Source organism: Mastomys coucha, unplaced genomic scaffold (assembly GCF_008632895.1).
Source record: "Mastomys coucha isolate ucsf_1 unplaced genomic scaffold, UCSF_Mcou_1 pScaffold15, whole genome shotgun sequence".
NCBI lineage: Eukaryota > Metazoa > Chordata > Mammalia > Rodentia > Muridae > Mastomys > Mastomys coucha.
Window position 1 is genome coordinate 154,848,797 of NW_022196897.1, and position 5,738 is coordinate 154,854,534.

Sequence of the window (5,738 nt, forward strand, 5' to 3'; positions counted from 1 at the left end):
TAGACCAGGCTGGCCTCGAACTCAGAAATCTGCCTGCCTCTGCCTCCCAAGTGCTGGAATTAAAGGCACATGCAACCACTGCCTGGCCCATGTCCACTTTTATTTACTTATTTATTTATAAGTAAATTTTTATTGTATTAGTTTTAAAAGCATTTTTTATGTATGTAAGTATTCTACCTACATGTGTGCCTGTGTATCCCTTGATGCCTGGTGCCCTCAGAGGCCAAAAGAGGGGGCCTCAGCTCCCCGATATTGGTGTTATAGACAGTTGTGAGCCACCATGTGGGTTCTGGGAATCAAACCCACATCCTTTGGAAGAGCATCCAGCACTCTTAACCACTGAGCCATCGTTCTAGCCCCTATTACATTCACTTATTTATAGTGTTCTGGTGCGCGCACATGGAGGTGCATGTGTAGACCAGAGGACAATTGAGCAATTGCTTCATTCTAACATGGGGCCTGGGTGGATCAAGCTCAGGCTTGTTGACAAACATCTTTACCACTGAGCCATCTCCTCAGCCTTAATTTATTTTTTACTCCAGTGCTGTGGATGGAGCCCAGAACTTTTGTGTGTGCCGGACAGCGCTCTACCAACTGAGCTCTACCAACTGAGCTAGATCCCGGCCCCTGGGGTCTCCTTGTGGATCTGTGGGTGGGCTAGGGTAACAGATCTGTTCGCTGTGGGGGTTGGGGGCACCTTGAGGTGTTTAAACGAAGCCCCTGCTTTATATCTACAGCTACTCAAGGGAAATAAAGCCGTGTGCTTATAAAGAATTTCCATAAACATTTCTGAGGATGTGTATTAGGGGTAATCTTGGGATGCCCACTAAACTAAACAGCATAGTATAAACACATGACCAGGCTCAAAGAGGAGAATGAATGGCCCAGGTTTGCCCTGGGCCTTGGCCTTACACAGGGCAAAGAAACCCTGCAGCTCTGATTCCTTTTAGAAAGAGTCAGAGACAAAGCCAGGGAACTGGAGGCAGCCTCCCGGAGTCTCTCTCTCCCTCTCTCCTCCTCTCTCTCTCCTTCTCTCTCTCCTCTCTCTCCTCTCTCTCCTTCTCTCTCTCACTCTCTTGCTCTCTCTCTCGCTCTCTCTCTTTCCTTCTCTCTTTCTCTTGCTCTCTCTCTCCTTCTCTCTCTCTCTTGCTCTCTCTCCCTGTCTCTCAATCCTGCTCTCTCCCTCTCTCTCTCCTTTTCTCTCTCCTCTTTCTCTCTCTCCCTCTCGCTCTCTCTCTCTTGCTCTCTCTCCCAATTCTGCTCTCTCTCTCCTTCTCTCCCTCTCTCGCAATCCTGCTCTCACTCTCTTTAGCTCTCTCGATTCCTTTTTGGAGGCAGTGTTCATATAGGCATTCCTGTGTGGGGTGTGGGTGCATGGAAAAGCCTGAAGTGGACATCAGGGGTCTTCCTCTATGCCCTTTTATTTTATTTTGGGAACTGAACCTCCTTAAGAAGCAAGAGCAGTAAGTGCTCTTAACTGCTGAGCTATCCTGTCAGCCCTCAGCAGCAGGCTGGCAGGCTAGCATGCTCCTGGGATTCTCCTGCCTTTTACTAAGTGTGGGAATTACAGACTTGCCCAGATTTCATTTGGGAGCTAGGAATCCAAACTCAGAACTTCCTGCTTTCAAGCCAGGTCCTTCCCAGCTGAGCCATCTCCAAAGAGGGTGTTGCTGTAGAAGCCCTGAAGCCACTCCTGTTGAGGTACTTGCAAGGTGGACCTGTCATTGCAGCTGCTCAGGAGACAGAAGCAGGATCTTCAAGTTCAAGGCCTGCCTGGGGTACAGAGAGATGTGAAAACCATGCCCCCCACCCCCATGCTCTCAGAGGACACTTGTCCAGGTAGCAGACACTGTGTTCCTGTGATAAAAGATTCTGCTAATGGGCCGAAGAGATGGCTCCCTGGTTAAGAGCACTGGCTGCTCTTCTAGAGGTCCTGAGTTCAAGTCCCAGCAACCACACGGTGGCTCACAACCATCTGTAATGGGATCTGGTGCCTTCTTCGGGTGTGCATGAAGACAGAGCACTCATACATATAAAATAAATAAATAAATAAATAAATAAATAAATAAATAAATAAATAAATATGCAGTCAAAAGAGACCAGCACTAACAGTTAAGAGAGAGCGTGTCAAGCTGGACGGTGGTGGCGCACGCCTTTAATCCCAGCACTTGGGAGGCAGAGGCAGGCGGATTTCTGAGTTTGAGGCCAGCCTGGTCTACAGAGTGAGTTCCAGGACAGCCAGGCTACACAGAGAAATCCTGTTGTCTTATCATTCCTCCTCCTGCTGCTGGGGAAAATGATATTGTTACCGTCTTACAGAGCAGGACAAGGACATGCAGCTGAAGGAAGCTATGGCTTCCTCAGAAGGCGAGTACAGCTTGGTAACCATTTCCCATGCCTGCGGATCTGTCTACAATAAGCCTTATGCAAACCCGTCTTATACATATTCTCCTTTGCTTCCGGCCTCCTGCCCAATCAGCTATCTCCTTTGCTGTGTGTTTACTATTTGGTTTTGTTTTTCAGAAACAGGGTCTCTTTCTGTAGCCCAGGCTGGAACGCTATATATAGCCCAGGCTGGCCTTGAACTCATAGCAACCTGCTGGCTTCAGCTTGCCAAGTGCTGGATTCCAGATGTGAGCCACAAACCCCTAAAGTTTCATTGTTATTTTTAAAAAGCTTTATATTTATTTATGTCTATGTATATACCTGTGTGAGTACATACCACGTGTGTGCAGTGAGCTGGACTGACAGGCAGATGTGAGCCACCTGATGTGGGTCCTGAGAACCAAACTTGAGTCCTCTAGAAGAGAAGCAAGCGCTCAGAAGTTCTGAGCCATTTGTTTCTCCAGTTCTAAGCCTGATTTTTTTTTTTTTATCTTGAAACACTGATTCTTCTATGTCCATTTATTTATTTATTTATTTTGGTTTTTTTGAGAGAAGGTTTCTCTGGATAGCTCTGGTTGTCCTGGAATGCACCGTGTAGACGGCACAGTGTAGACCAGGTGGGACTAAAGGTATCTGCAGCCACTGCCCTGGCTTCTGGTGTATTTGAAATGACTCCTCCAAATCAACTCTCAGTATATTTTGTTGTTTATGTTATGTTCTGATGTGTCTGTACAGATATGTGTATCTATACACATAAACCTATATCCAGTGTTGTCCTATATATGTTAAATATATACAAACATACACAAATGCACACAGTTTGTGTTTCATATTTTTTTCCTGGAAAATGGTAGACTGTTTCGTATCCTTCCCATTTCCGGTTGTTGTTTTGTTTCCTTTGTGAAGGTTAGTGTGTTATCTGTCTAGAGAGAGGGTGTGTATGTGTGTAGGTGTGTGCTGCAGTGGACAAGTGGAAGACAGTGGCCATCAGCGGACAGTGGCCACAGCAGACAGTGGCCATCAGTGGACAGTGGCCATCAGTGGACAGTGGCCATCAGCGGACAGTGGCCATCAGCAAAAAGTGGCCATCAGTGGACAGTGGCCATCAGCGGACAGTGGCTATCAGTGGACAGTGGCCTTCAGCGGACAGTGGCCATCAGCAAAGAGTGGCCATCAGAGGACAGTGGCCATCAGCGGACAGTGGCCATCAGCAAAAAGTGGCCACCAGCAAAGAGTGGCCATCAGTGGACAGTGGCCATCAGCGGACAGTGGCCATCAGCAAAGAGTGGCCATCAGAGGACAGTGGCCATCAGCGGACAGTGGCCATCAGCAAAAAGTGGCCATCAGCGGACAGTGGCCACAGCAGACAGTGGCCATCAGTGGACAGTGGCCATCAGCGGACAGTGGCCACAGCAGACAGTGGCCATCAGCAGACAGCGGCCATCAGAGACAGTGACCATCAGTGGACAGTGGCCACAACAGATAGTGGCCATCAATGGACAGTGGCCATCAGCGGACAGTGGCCATCAGCGGACAGTGGCCATCAGTGGACAGTGGCCATCAGCGGACAGTGGCCACAACAGATAGTGGCCATCAGTGGACAGTGGCCACAACAGATAGTGGCCATCAGCAGACAGTGGCCATCAGACAACTTTCAGGAGTTAGCTCTTACCTTCTTCATCTCTGAGGCAGAATCTCTCTCCTCACTCCTGTATCCAGCCGTGGAGCAGCACTCCAGGCTAGCTGGTCCCTGTGTGGGCAGTTCTTCTGTGTCTGCCTCCTATCTCGCTGCAAGAGAGGGATTGTGCACAGGTAGCCAGACTTCTGAAATGACCACTTTACTGAGCTGTCTCTCTAGCTCTCAGAATTTCATTATAGTATAAGTAGATTATTGAAATTTTTTGGTAAGATCAAAATTAAAAGTGTTTTAAAGTTAATGTCACATTAACATTTCATAGATACTGAAGGTGGGCACAAGGTGGGCACAGTGGCACACATCTGCAATCCTAGCACTTGGGAGCTGACAGCAGAGGGTCAGGAGTTCAAGGTCATCCTTAGCTACTTAGTAAGTTTGAAGCCAGCTAGACCTACCGGAGAACCTAGTCTCAAAAAAAGCAAACAAACCCAGGAGAGATGGCTCAGTGGGTAAGATCACTGACTGCTCTTCCAGAGGTCCTGAGTTCAGTTCCCAGCAACCACATGGTGGCTCACAACCATCTGTAATGGGATCTGATGCCCTCTTCTGGTGTGTCTGAAGACAGCGACAGTATACCCACGTACATGAAATAAGTTCAAGGCCAACCTGGTCTACAGAGCTGGCGAGACGACTCAGTGGGTAAGAGTGCATAAAAGGATTGCCATAGAAGCCGGAAGTCATGAGTTTGAGCCCCAGAACTCATTCCTGCAAACCCTCAACCTATACACAAGTGCTATGGCATGCCCACATGTGCACACACACAATGAAGCACAGATAGTTAGATAGATAGATAGATAGATAGATAGATAGATAGATAGATAGATAGAAGATAGATGTAATTTAAAAATAATAAATGGGCCGGGAAGTGGTGGTGCATGCCTTTAATCCCAGCACTTGGGAGGCAGAGGCAGGTGGACTTCTGAGTTCGAGGCCAGCCTGGTCTACAGAGTGAGTTCCAGAACAGCCAGGGCTACACAGAGAAACCCTCTCTTGTGAAGCCCTGGCTGCCTTAGAACTTACTCTGTACACTGGCTACCCTTGAACTCAGAGATCTGCCTGTCTATACTTCCCCTAAGATTAAAGGTGTATGCCCCTACCACCAGACAGCCTATTTATTTATTTATTTATTTATTTATTTATTTACTTTGGTTTTTCGAGACAGGGTGATTAAAGGGGATTAAAGGCGTGCACCACCACTACCCAGCCAGAGAGATCTTATATCTCAAAAATAGCTAACTAATTAACTAAATAAAATAAAGCTCTGTTTATTTTTGTTGAACTGAAAACTGAACTCAGGGCAGGTGATCCGTCACAGCTTCACCCACAGTCAATTTTGGTTTTGTGTTTTTGTTTTGAAAGGGGATGCTGCTAAGCTATTCGGGCAGGCTCTGAACTCGGGATCCTCCTGTCTCAACCTCCTGAGTGGCATACAAATCAAACAAGCCAAATAAATAAATAAATGGAGACTCTCAGGACCTACTCAAGACATATTGAGTAAAAGGAAATCACAGAGGAGACCCAACACAGCACATTTAAGTTGACAAAAGCTATGGTAAGTTTATATTTCCACATACTAAGCTCTGTGTGTATGCATAGACAAAGAGATTATATCTTTCCACCTGTCTATTTATCTACCTATTATCTGTCTGTCATTGGT